Here is a 16,069-nt window from a genome sequence, read left to right on the forward strand (position 1 = left end):
TTCATTCTGACCTGTTCCATATGTAGTCAAGATCAATCTTCTTTAAAGTAGCCTATAATTTTGACACTCCCACCTCAGCGATCTTCTATAATTCAACACTGCCTACTGAATAATATCTCAAATTCTCCCTATGGAATCTACCTACTATAAATGTGATTCCTCCTTACTTCTCTGATTTTATCTTTGCTCATTATCTTTATCCTAGCCAAACCAGGGAGGAATTTTAATTACTTAGTTTTCTCTTATTTGGCTAAATTATACAGAGGAGATAAAAACAATTTTTTTAAAAAAACAATTTTTTATGGAACTAATATTTCTATCCCTTTTCTCAAAATAGTTTCCCTAAAACAATTTTACTTTCTTAAAATTAACCTATATCTTCGACATAGAGTTTTTGACTCTACAATCTTAATATTTTAAATGGAGACATTGTTTTTGTGTCTAACCAAATACTGTTTCTATCTTCCACCTCTGACATCAAGGAAAATAATTTTTATAACTTAAATGTACATGGCAATTCTTCATTTTTTTTTGAAGAGGGAGCCAAAGAGAAAGTGGAGGTAGAGAGGAAAAGAGGGAGAGAAAGAGAATCTTAAGCAGGTTCAATGCCCAGTGTGGAGATGGACACAGGGCTCAATCTCATAACCATGACACCATGACCCAAGCTGAAATCAAGAGTCAATCATTTAACATACTGAGCCACTCAGGAGCCCCAAGAAATTCACCATATTTTAAAAATAAAGTTTGGTACACAAGTATAACCTCTCCTAGGATAACACTCTTCTGTTTTTGGTGCTTTATAGTATTTAAGGACAATTTGTGGTGTGATTTCTATCTCAAAAATGAAAAAAGTATATTTTATTTTATTTTTATTTTTTAAAGATTTTATTTCTTTATCCATGAGAGACAAAGAGAGAAAGAGAGAGGTAGAGACACAGGCAGAGGGAGAAGCAGGCTCCATGCAGGGACCCTGACGTGGGACTCGATTCTGGGACTCCAGGATCACGCCCCGGGCCAAAGGCAGGCGCCAAACCACTGAGCCACCCAGGGATCCCCGAAAAAATACATTTTAAAAGCACCTTGTTTTGGGGTTTGAGGACGTGCTAGCAGTTGTTAATTAACTATTTAGTTCTATCAAAACAATATCATAGGTATTGTTATATTTTATACCTTATGAAATAACTCAATAATAACTGTAAAATATAAATAATATTTCCTTTCCCTCTTTTCCTTTTCAAATTGCTCATTGATCTACATGTGACACGATGACATGTACAGATCATATGCAGATTTGGTGACAAGGACAGAATTAGAATCTATAATCATCAATTTCTAGTCCAGAATTGTTTTAGTGGTTGGCATTTCCTTTTTTATGCTTTAGTAAGTTAAAATTTTTGAGTTTTATGAGACTAATTAAATTCTACTTCTATTTTATCTCATTTTTTATATACAAGAACATCATTAAAGTGATTTTATGTCTGTTTCAATAAATATGGAGATAGAAAAATTTGAGAAAAATTCAGAAAAAGAAAAAATTCAAAATCTGTGTATTTTCTCTCTGTGAGAAAATGAAACCATTTGTCATATCTTTCCATCAGCACTGTTACTCAGTCTATGGATGTGTTCACTTCTTCAAGTCCTACAGCAGAATAGTGACCAACTGTGTGATAAGTTCCAGGGGCTTAAAAGGGTTGCTACATGAGAACATCTCAGTCATCAGCCTAAATTTTAGTCTAAAATTTCCACCACCAAAATTCTTCCTAGCATAAGGCACTATTTACATTAATTAGCTATTAAAGTATATATTATATAGGAAAGATATTACATGCATTAGTCCCTATTTTCATTTGTGTGAGGGAGTTTGTCAGATTTGCTTATCGGATACCTGGAAAACAAAAGGTTCCCGAACCAAAGAAACTCAAGCCAGATTCCTATTGATGGAGATAGAAGGTCAGTAATGCTCAACACACACACACACACACACACACACACACACACACACACACACACTTCCATTATACTCCTGCAATTCATGCTGGAACCAGTGGCTCCTTAGCATTTTCCTTCTTCCACATTATCCAGCTGCTTGGATAGCTTGGAATTCTAATCTGGCATAAAAGAAGTAAAGTATAATCTTATTGATATGCTGCTTTTCAAGCATTGAGGTTGTAGCTTTGACATAATGAATTAACTTTCTAACAAAACAGACTTTTCATAATTTGGAAATCTAAGCAGCTTTATGTTAAAATATCCAATAATCATTCAAAATTTCACCTTGAACCTGCTCTGTGACGTCTATGCAGTGGGGATTTGCAGATGGGTTATAATCTGTCTTTGCCATCCTGTGGGATATTATTTGACTAATGAGTAGTTTACTAATGAATTTTAATTTCATTCTGACTTCCTCAATTAGGATATCCACTCAATTCTCACAATGCTATATCACCAAGCTAGCACATTCCATGTGATTTATTTATTATCACTCTAAGAAACAGTGGATCAATGAATAGAAGAATAGCGGCAAAGGCTGAAATTAGTCACAAGTGCTTTTTCCCACACTACCTGATACTGTTCTCATACAATCTGACTCAAAAAAAAATGCTATTTTGAAGTGTAGAGACATAGCTGCCACTTTAGTTCAGGTCCTTATTTTTCTCCATAATCTACGAAGAGGTATCCTTTTATCACTTAAATGTTTTAAATTATGCTCATACATGTGTACGATAAATTAAATATCCCAGAATAATTTAGTACAACTGCTCCTTACTTTTTTCACTCCACTGACACAACTATTTTTAACTACATATATTTTTCTTATATTTTTAATGTTTAAAAAATGACTGTGCTACTATTGCTTTTCTTAATACTTCTTTTTCCTGATTTTCAACTTTAGTTTTGTGTTTTAGCATAGTGCTGTGCTGGGATTTAGTCCTCACTTTTTGATTGTTGCTTTTTAACAGGATCTGATTCTTCCTTTGTGAATGTAATGATGAATATCCATGAAGATGCTATTTATGCTCCCTCTCTGTCTCTTTTCTTTCCTTCCTTCCTTCCTTCCTTCCTTCCTTCCTTCCTTCCTTCCTTCCTTCCTTCCTTCCTTCCTTCCTTCCTTCCCTTTCTTCTTTTTTTTCTTTCACTGAGTTTTTCTGGTTCCCCGAATTATCTTTGTATTCTCTAGAGCCCATCTTCTTTTTATCTCCATTCCTTAAATATCTGATAGTTCTCATTTGATCATTCATAATAAAATAAAATGAATGGGCCACCCTTTGATAGCTTAACTGGTAAAGGGCATCCAGACTAGAGATGAAATGTATAATTTATGGAGATAAAAGGTGAGGCAGAGGGAATATAATCCCTGGTGTTGTAACAGTGTTGTATGATGACAGATGGTAATTAGGCTTGTGGTGAGCACAGCATGACAAGCACAGTTGTCAATCCCTAAGTAATATACCTGAAACGAATGTAACATCGTATGTAGACTATATTTCACTTAAAAAAAAGAGAGAGAGAGAGAGAGAGTAAAAAGAATGGGAAAGTGGCTTGAGTTTCTGTTTCCACGTACCCATGGAATTTTGGGGTGGTAAGTATTGCTTAATATGTGGGGAATTGGTTATTTCACTGATGGTTCTTCAAACGCCTGAATCTAGAGGGTGTTCTTTCACTATACCACACAAAAATTGCACAGAATTTCCACAAATTTTCCTGTGTTTAAAAGCCTACTTATTGGCTTTTTTACATGTCACGGTATTTGGCTTGTGCCTGATTTTTTAAAATCCCACTTTTTACTTTCTTCCTGAGTTAAACCTGACATAACTGAGTTTGGGGTCATTCTGTTTTTGTTGTTGTTGTTGTTTATTTTTTTTTTCTTTAAGCGTATTCCTTTTTCTCACGGTTGTTACTCTCACTGCACGGTCACCAATTACCCACCGTACGTTTACTGAGCAGCAATCACTGTCAGGCGTTGTTTTCCACGTCAGGGATGCATCAGGCACATCACGTAAGCTCCTCAGGAGTTTGTATCCTAATAGGGGAGATATCTCTTCCACTCCTCATGAGGCTGAACATTTTTAAATCTAATTTTTGGCCACTTGGGTTTCCTTTTTCGAAGTACCTATTCACAATCCTCGTGTACTCTCCTACTGGGGTATTTTCTTCTGTTATTACTTTATAGGAGGTTTTGTATTTTGGAGATAGTGAGCATTTGTGTCATATTTTGTAGATTAAATCAACAATGAGGTATCATAATTTTCTCATCAGATTTATAAAAAAATTATGAAGAGTAATAATATCTAGTGTTAGAAATGATGCAAGGAAATGGGCATCATTTCCTTACATTGCTTATGAAGCAAGAATTGATGCAACATTTAAAAAAGTAACTTGGAGATTTCTACTCAAATTTAAAAGTCAAATAGCATTGATTAGCAATCACATTTTCAAACACCAGCAGATAAAGATATTGCATACTGAATACATTATTTTCCTTAGTGGGAATACGAGACAATATAAAAATGATGATGACTAATGTTCCTGCTAAAGTCATTTGTGTTGCTGTTATATAACCTTAATTCTATATCTATTTCTTTAATTATCAATAAAGTACATTGAGTCCAAGGATATATTAGATTTGGAAGTTACCTAAAAAATTCTTTTAGATTTCACCTCTGGGAGTTGGAGAAGAATGTGTACTATGTGACCTCATTTAAAAACAAATAAAATTAAACAAAAGTATGTTTATTGGAGCATAGAGAAAATCATAGAGGGATTCACAGCAGATTCTTACCTAACAGGTCTGGAAAAGGAAGAACACAGGGGCATATTTAATTTATTCTTTATGAATATTTAGATTTTTAATTTTTTCTTTAAACAAGTATGTGCTATTTTACAAATAACTGAAGGAAATTCTTACAAAAGAAACCCCAAACAACCAGCCCAAAGATTCTGGGTTGGAGATGCCTGGGTGGCTCCATGGTCAAGTGTCTGCCTTTGGCTCTGGATGTGATCCCAGGGTCCTGGGATTGAGTTCGCCATCGGGCTCCCTGTAGGGAACCTGCTTCTCCCTCTGCCTATGTCTCTGCCTCTCTCTCTCTGTGTCTCTCATGAATAAATAAATAAAATCTTTAATCTTTTGGATGAAAGTCTCAGGAACTTTTAAACTGCTCCTTACATGGCTCTAATGCACATTTTATTGTTAGACTCAATCACTTAGAGAAAATCAATAACAAGGAAAATAATAAAAATTAATTAAGATATCTAGTTTAAGATTTATCCATATATATATATATATATATATGGGTGTGTATATATATATATATAACATATGGGTATATATATATAATTAAACTCAATTCATGTTATATATATATATATAACATGAATTGAGTTTAATGACTAAATTAGAGAACTCACCATAGTATAGTGCAGTCCTATAGGACAAGTTCATTGGACATTGATCACAAGGCAGGTTTGCAATATGGTTATCAATGAGTTTTATTATTTCAAAATAGTCAACAATTCCTTTTACTGAAGATGTTCAGAAGTATGTGTGCAGGCTATGAGAACCATTTCACTTTTTTTTTCTAAGATTTTATTTATTTATTCATGAGAGACACACACAGCGAGAGAGAGAGAGGCAGCCAGAAGGAGAAGGCTCCCTGCGTGGAGCCTGACTTGGGACTCGATCCCAGGACTCCAGGATCACGTCCTGGGCTGAAGGTAGCGCTAAACCGCTGAGCCACCCAGGGATCCCCTATGAGATCTATATCAAATGATGACTTACAGAAAGTCTTTATCAATGCAACATTATTGGAATAGGGGCATAGTCACCCAGAGCAATTCATTAGAAAGTGAAGACTGGTTTTAATGTAGAAGTTCTGAAGTGAATACAATCCAGCTGGGCTTCAACATAAGCAAGGCTGCCGGATGCAGGATGAAGCATGGTAATAAAAAAGGATTCCTGGAGGTGGGTCGTGGGGGAGGCAGAATCTGGTGTAGAACTAACTTCCAGAAAGAATGGGCAGCAAAAAGAAAGAGCACCCCCAAAGAGCATGAGACACTCTAATATTTCCCTGCCAGGTTTGGAGATCCAAGACAATCCAATCTCATGGTAGAGATAATTTCCAGAAAGTGGCAATAGCCAGATTCTGGGAGATGGCATAACCGGTATCACTGCTCTCCAAGGTTTGAATTGGGTAACAGCTAGCCTTTCTTATTCCAAATCTGTTCTGTATGTCTTGTGTCTAGCAGCTGTTTTTTTTTTTTTTATGCTTGAAAAATTTATGAATGCATGCACATATTTGCTTGTCATGTATGAAGATGTAATTGTGTGATGAACAATTGCTGTTTCTGCTGCTCTGCATCCTTCACTCTTCTGAGAAGAGTAAACTGATTTGGTTCTAGGGATCTGTTCTCATCTTTATTCCCCCACAGCTGTTCCTCAATGGAACTAAATTGACTCCTGGCTTGAGGAGTGGTCATGGATGGCTGAGCTCAAGCAAATGGAGTTTATCAGTCCTCTCGTCATGGTGAATTGGGATGAGAATGTTAACCTGTCTCAAGCAACTCAATGAAGAATGCCAAGAGATACCCCAGTATTTTGTTTATGTGTTTGAGAGATTGGGGAAAAAAAAAACCCACAAAAAACAAATTTCTTTTTCATAGGATTTGAACCTGAAAATATGATCTAAAGTCATGGGAAGTGATGGTATTACCAGATATTGCATAAACTTGTTAACACAGAGCCAGCAGTTGGAAAATGAGCAGGTCCTAAACCCAGAAGGCAAGCCCTTACCTCAAGCTGCATCCAAAGCCCATGGATTTTTTTTCAGTTATGTCACCAACAGTTTCTTCTTATTGTTTAGTTCAACTAAACTCAGTTTTCCATCATTTGCAACCAAAAGAGCCCTGGGTAATTGTGGCCAATTAAAGATGGCTGCAAGTTCTTTCATATTGTCTTTAGAGATTGACTCTGATCCCCTCCCTTTTCCCTTGAAGTTTGGAGGGTTCTGAAACTGCCATGCCTCATAGAAAACGGCAGAGACACACAGTGCCAGCTTTCTAGTTCCAGGCTTTAAGACACTGGCAGAAATATAATCTCTGGGAGCTCTGAGACACTGTGGAAGAAGTCCAGCAGCCTCGAGTAAGTGCTTTGGGGAACAGTCTCAGCTGAGAATGGCCTTCCAGCCAAGGCATGAGGCCTGGAACAAAAGCTGTATTGGATTCTCCAAACTAGTTTCTCCGTTTGAGACCCATTCAATCAGAGAAAATAAGTAGCAAAATACCAGAGTGACCTCTGTAAGTGATACTACATGGAGCCAAAAGAATCACCACCTGAGCCCTGACTAAGTTCTTGACTCACAAACTTGTGAGATATACTAAATGGCTAGGTATTTTGAGGTACTTATGCCACAATATATAACCTGAAAAAAATATTTTTTACTCACTAAAATTTAAACACTTAATTATTCACCTATTGCTAATTAGTTACTTTTTCTTCTTTCTTTTACATATAGTCAGTAGGTGTTGAAAAGTAAGAACAGGGGATCCCTGTGTGGCTCAGTGGTTTAGCGCCTGCCTTTGGCCCAGGACGCGATACTGGAGTCCTGGGATCGAGTCCCACATCGGGCTCCTGGCATGTAGCCTGCTTCTCCCTCCTCCTGTGTCTCTGCCTCTCTCTCTCTCTCTCTTTCTCTCTGTCATAAATAAGTAAATAAATCTTAAAAAAAAAAGAAAAGTAAGAACAAATTTTTGTTTTTCAGGAGGATAGTGCTAAACAAGATAAGGTCCTTCTGATGTGAAAGGTGAAAATAAGACTTCTGATTTCTTAGGTGTAAGCTACATCAGATAGACTGATTTGACAATATTACGATTTTAATCAAATTATCTAACTTGTTCGGTCCTTGTTCTTTAGTTAATAAGGTCTATCCTATTATATAGCTAAATATAAGTTTTAAATGAATATACACACATATATACATATATGTATCTTATATAATATATATGTAAAAGTATGTCATGAATTATAATTATCCTTACACATTTTAAGTTACCATTACAATTCCATTCCTAAATTCATTTATAGAACATGTCCTTCAATAATACATTTGTGATTAGGGGCTTTGGGTGGCTCAGTTGCTTAAACATCTGCCTTGGGTTCAGGTCATGATCCCAGGGTCCTGGGTTCTACTCCTGCTTTGGGCTCCCTGATCCCCCCTGCTTGTGCTCTCTCTCTCTGTGAGTGTGTGTGTCAAAAAAATTTAAATCAATAAATAAATCTTTTTAAAAAAGAATATATTTGTGATTAAAAACCGATTCCTGTTGTGACCACCATCACCTATATTTTCGGCTGTGGAACGTATACAAATTCTGTGTAAGAAGTTATATACGTTGGAAGGAAGATTTACAATTATAGTTAAGAGAAGACTAATTACAAGAGTAAAATAGAACCTTCACATAAGATTTGGTGAGAATGTGGGAATTCAAATGAATAAGAAATCTGTGGTCAAAAGTAACATGTAAGTATCACACTGAGGAGAAAGGATGGTATGAGAAAATATGATTCAAATTCTAGATCTGACGCTCAGTAGCCTTTGTATTTGGAACTCATATTAGTGTCCTTTATAAGTCAAAAAGATAACATTGTTTTCTTTTTTTTTTTTTGAAGATGTATTTATTTATTTGAGAGAGAGAATAGGTGAGTGAGAGGAGGAGAGGGAGAGAGAGAATTTGAAGCTGAATGCAGAGCCCAGTGGGAGGTTTGATACACAACCCTGAGTTCATGACCTGAGCTGAAAAGGATGCTTATCTGACTGCACCACCTGGGCTCCCCAATATTGTTTTCTTTTTTGCATAATTTACTATTTTGAAAGTACCCTTAAGTGCATGAGTGGTATCTGCAGAAAGTCTATGATCTGACAAAAAGGAGTATCTGCAATTATCTTTTTGTGTATATGTGTTCAGAAGGTGTTTTTTTTTTTTTTTTTTTTTTTTTTTTTTAATTTTTATTTATTTATGATAGTCACACAGAGAGAGAGAGAGAGAGGCAGAGACACAGGCAGAGGGAGAAGCAGGCTCCATGCACCGGGAGCCTGATGTGGGATTCGATCCCGGGTCTCCAGGATCGCGCCCTGGGCCAAAGGCAGGCGCCAAACCGCTGCGCCACCCAGGGATCCCAGTTCAGAAGGTGTTTATTAAATAATGTGTCATTCCTTTACATCCTTGTCATCTATTGTTCCTTGTTCCTCCAGTATTGGGAATGAATGGAGAAAGCTACAGCTGTAGGCCATCGTTCACAAAGCTCCAAATTTACTGAAGAAGTAGTGTGAAATTATGTGCATTGAAAATTGTTTCGATGCAATTAAAATTTAATAAAGTTCGCACTGCTCATTTAATTATTTTCTGACATTTTATAAATATTAAACAATGGTTTATTTCTTTATTTTCAGAAGAAGATAATTGCAAACATTACTGTTGTCTGGAAGGAGTCACTGTCGGGGCTTCTCGTTCCTTTTGTTGTTATGAAGCAACGTTTTCATAATGTCCTTTTGAATGTGATGAGTGATGCTTGATTTCTTTGCCTTTCCTGCTTTGTGACTCAGAAGCCTAATCTTAAATGATGTAATTTTTCATTTTAAGACTTTCTCAGGTTTCTGTAATGATTTAAGCCTATCAATATTTTCTGCTTAGTTTCTAGCCTACAGCTGAGTCGCGAAAAACATTATGATTTTTCCTCCAGAAGTTCTGTTTGATGCTTTAGTTCATATAATTGAAAAAAACAAAAAACATTTGCAATCCTATTTCCATTAACCAGCCTCTGACATGAGGCATCATATCCATACCTCTTTCCTAACGTGGTTACACTACAAGTGATGCCCTGTTTTACCAGTTCTTTCTACCTGAGCCTACTAGATTAGAGTTTGTAGACCACCTCAATCAAAATCGCCCTTAGGAGCTTGTTAAAAATGAAGGTTCCAACATCTCATATACAAGATTCTAATTTACTCAGGCTGTAATGGAACCCAAGAATCTACATTTTTTATAAGTGTCCCCAGGAGGTTCTTATGGATATCTACAATAATTGAAACAATAAATATTAGATCCATTGGTAATCAAGTTTCCTTATACATATAATGTATACTCACAGACAAAATGAAATGGAAAATAGAGATAATAATTTGGCCAGTATTGGGGGAAAAATCCTTAGTGTATGGAATATCTACTTGGAAGGTTATATGACTCAGTTAATTATAAAATTGAAGATCTTACAACCTCATTTATTTCTCTATATGGTTATAGCAGTGGATAGGAGCTTATATAAAAATCAGCTCAGCAGTTGTTCACATTTTTGAAGTTTTAAAGTTTGTTCGCAAATTCTTTGATATTCCTCCCTTCAAAAAAAAAAAAAAAAAAGGCAGCCTAACTCCTCCCTCTTCTGAATGTGGGCTGTATTTAGTGACTCTCTTCAAAGGAATAGAATATGTGGAACTGACAGTGTTGTTATTTCTGAGGCTAGGTCGCAAATGATGCTGTGACTTCTTTGTTCAGCTTTATCACTTACTCTGGGAGAAGTAGGCTGCCATATTGTGAATGTGTTCCAGAGGCCAGAGGCCTTGGTAAAGCCCAGGTGTGGAAACTCTGAGATCTCTTGCGGGTCAGTCATGAGAGTAAGCCCCCTGTAAAGTACATCTTCAAATCCTGAACAAGCCTTTGGATGACACTCAGCCTTGTTGACATCTGAGTGGACACCAAGTCAGCATTGCCCAGTCAAGCTATCCCCAAATTTCCGACTCACAGAAGTCATAAGAGCTATTAAAGTATATTGTTGTTTAGGCCACTAGGTTTTGGATATGCACCAGCAAATAACCAGTAAATACAATTATATAGCTATATTCCTTGCTAATGTCTTTATTACTAAAGAAATTATTGATAACATTTTATATATCCAGTAATCTAATAATTCATGCTGAAGATTGAAGGTAGTTTATAGGCCTGCATTCATTTACTTCTGCATTTACATGATCTTTTTGTTATCCCCACAGCTAAATTGCTAAGCTTCTTTCTAAACACTATTTATTTATATTTATTTATTTATTTATTTATTTATTTATTTATTTATTTGGGAGGGGGAGTGTTGCAGAGAGGGAATCTCGAGTAGGCTCCATGGCCAGCATGGAACCTGATGTGGAGCTCCATCTCACAACTCTGAGATCCTGAACTGAACCAAAATCAAGAGTTGGACACTTAACCAACTGACCCATCCAGGTACCCCTAAACACTACATTTTTTTAAAGACATCTTAGCAATAATATTACTCAATAAGTAGGTGAGAAACTGGATATTTTTTCCTATGTGTCATCTCTTTATTTATTGATACTTACTAGGTGCCAGTCACTGTTCTAGGAGTTAGGTGTACATTAGTCAGCAAAAGAGGAAAAATCCCTGCTCCTGTGGAACTTACATTTCAGTATTAGTTGGTACTAGTTCAATATAGTTAGTACTTGTTCATTAAATAAAGATACAGTGAGGGCTTGCTATGTACACAAGAAAATACGTCTATGTATATGGCCTAGGCCCTACCTTTACTTATCATGTACCTTCCACATTAATGCATTATTATGAACTCAATAGTCTTCAAAAGTGAACCTTTAAGCAACTTTTGTGTCAATTAAATGTATATTTTACTGACAAAATAAATTAAGATAGTAATTTTGTCTGTCTCCCATCTCTTGATTATCCATTCACATGCAATAAGAATGTTTGAGTTCTTCAGGTTATTCTGTCTATCAGCCTGTCACATTTTAATGTCAACTCTGTTCATTAGGGACATTCTACCCAGGTTTTTTTTTTTTTTTTTTTTATCTTTTGTTTCATTTAGTAAAGAGTGAGGATGTCACATGGCAAGTGAGGTGTTTTTTTATTTTTTATTTTTGCATAACAGCTTTTTAATATACCAGGACTCATATAATAAGAAGGGAGACAAGAGCTATTATTTCCTAAGGTGAGGATGATACTCTACCATTTTTATAGCATTTATTATTATTATTATTATTTTTAAGGTTTTTTTTTTTTATTATTTATCATGAGAGACACAGAGAGAGAAGCAGAGACATAGGTAGAGGGAGAAGCGGGCTCCCTGGAGGGAGCCCAATGTGGAACTCGATTCTGGAGCTCTGGGATCACGCCCTGAGTTGAAGGCAGACGTTCAATCACGGAGCCACCTAGGCGTCCCTTTATAGCATTTATATTAAAACTGTGTATTCTTGGATTTATCGGTGATCAAAAGTACACTGTAAGCATAAAATGATAAATGCAGATTTACAAATGTAATGTACAATGGCAGTGTAATTAGTATAATAGCTGTTAGTGATAACAGCCGTTCATAGACTTAAAATTTATTCTTCTTAAAAAAACTTCTAGACAGATAGTTGCTAGTTGCTGAGTTCAGATTCATCAGATTACAGATGAGAAACCACTCAAGTAATTTTAGTCAAAATTAGCTATTGGCAGAGAAGTGACAAAATCCCTAGCCTGTGACTCAGTGTATGGTCTTTTTCAACACACTGAGGTTTTATCTCATTATTATGTATAGAAAGAAACAGAGAAATATTCATTTCACAACTGCTTAATTTTTCATCTTACAGAAAGTAACTTCAAGCTTTAATGTCTTACATTCTTAATTATTTGTTAGGCCAATATGAATTCTTTATTTTGTTTTTATTTTAAAATGGACTTAATTTGAGAAAATGGTATTACAGGACGTTTTTTAATATAGAGAAAAATCTTTAAAATCATTAAATCAAAAAATTTGCATTTACTTTTGTATTCTTACACTCTAGTTTTTAATGCAAGTGTAGTAATAGCAAACATGCAATTATGTGTATGTATGTGTTTATTTAATATTCTATAGGTTGTTCAATTTCTGGTATTACAAACACCATTGCAAGTAATATTTTATGTATTGGGTTTTGTGTATTTGTAGCTATCTTTATTTCATTAGAATTAATTTTTGAGGAGCATTAATAAGCTAAAAGATATGGACATATATGCTCTTTATATGTATTTTCTCAAAAGGCATGGTACTAATTCTCCATGCTATTAGTAATAGAACATCATTGAAGGTAAATAAATATTTTTCTGTTTTTTTCCTTACTATTTCTTCGTCACTTAGTATAAAGCTGGTGCAAAGTAAACACCTTAAAGTTATTGCTAAATGGATAAATAAATATAAAGATACCAGTTTCTTTTGTAACCAAATATTTGGGTTTACTTATCCAGTTATATAAATTTTATATAATTATAATCAATGTGAATCCTAACTCTTCAGGAGAGTATCTGCTCATGTATATTTCCAGAACTTATTCACTATTTGCACACTGTGAAAACATAAGCAGTCATACTCTACAGTTTCTGGATAAGACAGAAGCTCAATACCCATAAACAGGGAAAGAATTGGGGCTTGTCAAGTAATAGGAAGTGTAGTGAATTCCATGTTTCATGTTGTCATCTTTAAGGTTTTGAAAATTGTGATAAATTCAGGGTGCCAGTTGATAGAGTGACCATATAATTTATGAACCGAAATACTTTTGAGTAAAAGGGGCTGTTTTTCATAAATATGCTGGGACAACAGGCATAAAACTGGGAATCTTCTATAGAAGTCAGAATGTAGTCACTCTGATCATAGACATAATAAAAAGTTTATTCTAACATTAGTTTTGTATCTACACCTCCCGTCTACATCATCAGGGAAGGGCATTCTGTTAGAATAAAGGTGTTAGGGAAGAGAAGTCCATTCAGGCTGTGTTGTAGATCAGTAGAGATTCATGTCACAAAAGCATTAGAGGCGAGGAAATTCAAAACAAGGACAAGGCAATATAGAAATTGCCTTGATATTTCCTCAGGCCTGTAACCAAATATGAGTGTTGTTAGCAGAAGTAGGGAATTGGAACTTCCCAGGAAGTATCAGAACTACTATGGAATTGTCCAGCCAGGAGTTGGGAGAGAGATAAAATGAGCCTTTTGTGGAGGCTGGAACCACATGGAGACAGAGCTGCCATCAGCACATCTCTGAGGCAGAAGTAGGAGTGGGACTTCAACCCAAGGTTTCTCCCTTCCCCCTACTGTCTTTTCTGTCTTTGGTTGAACCAGAGATTAGCTCCCAAGGGAACCTGGGGATAATACTTTGCAGAGTCAGCTCCCCAGTGATATAAGAGAAAAGTGCAAGAGAGGAGGATGGCTCTGAGAGCATTTAGGAAAATAGTCACCCCACCCCATATATTCAGCATTTCAAGAGATTGAAAAACAACGTGCAAGCCAACCTGGACCATAGTGGGCTGTGCTGTTCAGGTGTGACGTACAGCAAGACACAGTGAGATTTTTCATGTGAGCTATAGTCATTACAGAGGCCCTTGGGAACCTCAAACCAGGTGACAGGCACCGATTGGGAGGGCTCCAGAAGATATAATGTCTTTAGTCTAGGGCTCAGAACAGCATAACTCTGATTTTTTGTTGTTTGCTAAAATATATAAGCCTCGCAGGTATAATAAATAAATAAATAACCTAAGATGTGTTTTATTCTGGTTTTTATTTCTTTTACTTTTATTTCTTTTACTGAGAGACAAGTAGGAGAAAAGTCAATAAAGATCTAGAGTCCATTGGAATTAAAAATCTCGCTGCGTATTACTAATTCATAATTAGAGTGCTTTTCTCTTTCTTTATATTTTAGAAGGAAATGGAATGTGTATGTGTCATTTGAGAAGAGATGCTGCTTTTGTCTTACCCTCACAGTGGCTGTGGTTAAGATTTTGATTTCTTACTTTTTGACTCTTCTTAATTTGCATAGACACCAACACCGTCCATATATCATCTACACTATGCTGAAGCCACAAGAATCAAGAATCCTTCCATATAAATTGGAGGAAAGCTCCTCTTCTGAGAAAGAAAATAACTACTGGCTAAAGTCTAATTAGAATTCTAAATTATGGGCTTCAAAATTCTTAATCACTAGGATTCTCTCTGCTTAGTTGATCTCATTTTCTGTAACATTTAAAGTCAAACACTGCTCTCCACAAAAGCAAATATATTCATTTTTACCCATGCAAAGCTCTGCAGATTCACTTGGAATCCTGGTCTCCAATTTCACAGCCTAATGCTGACTCATTGCTTTCCACAAGTTGACATTTTTTTTAATAATAATTCATCCTCACCATGACTACTTCTCCAATGATAGAATGATCATGAGGTTTTATTATCGAAATTGGTATACTTTTAAGAGTAAGAAAGAAGGGGCAGCTGGGTGGCTCAGTGGTTGAGTGTCTCCCTTTGTCTCAGGGTCATGATCCTGGGGTTCTGGGATGGAGTCCCACGTTGGGCTCCCTGCAGGAGGGGGCTGCTTCTCCCTCTGCCTATGTCTCTGCCTCTCTCTCTGTCTCTCATGAATAAATAAATAAAATCTTAAAAAAAGAACAAGAGTAAGAAAGATGCTATTCGTGATTACAACAGGAATAGGCAACATTCACAATGGTCCCTGGCAAATCCAGATAAATGCTCCATCCTGACTGGAGCCCTAATAATTTTGCAAGCCTCTGAGCACCATAACAGATTTAAATAAATACAGATTTATACAGATATCCTCTCTCTCTTTTCCTCCCCTATTGTTTTCCATGTATTGTTTACTGTAACCTTGATTTTGCTCAAGATCCAAGGAAGGTATTGTTTCCATATTTAAATGCATGCGTTTTCCTAAACTTTTACCTGGGAACTGTTAGTTTGTTCTTTGGTGACCATTGAGTACTATTGTGTATATTGTGTTTGCTTATGATTCTCATTGCATTGTCTATTCGTAACTGATAGATTTGGAGAAATGGAAGACTGATAGATAGTAACTGGTATCATCTGGGTAAAGGAAGGATACCCTTTTGTCATTCTAGGGATTTGGAGACTAGAGGATAGGATAGATCAACAAAAGTAAGATCAACCTGACTGGCCAGAAAAGTCCATCAGATACTATGGATATGGCTAAGCAAGTTGTCAAGACCAGAAAATTCAGGGGCCTCTGGGTGACTCAGTAAGTTAAGCA

Source organism: Canis lupus, chromosome 7 (assembly GCF_011100685.1).
Source record: "Canis lupus familiaris isolate Mischka breed German Shepherd chromosome 7, alternate assembly UU_Cfam_GSD_1.0, whole genome shotgun sequence".
Classification (NCBI taxonomy): domain Eukaryota; kingdom Metazoa; phylum Chordata; class Mammalia; order Carnivora; family Canidae; genus Canis; species Canis lupus.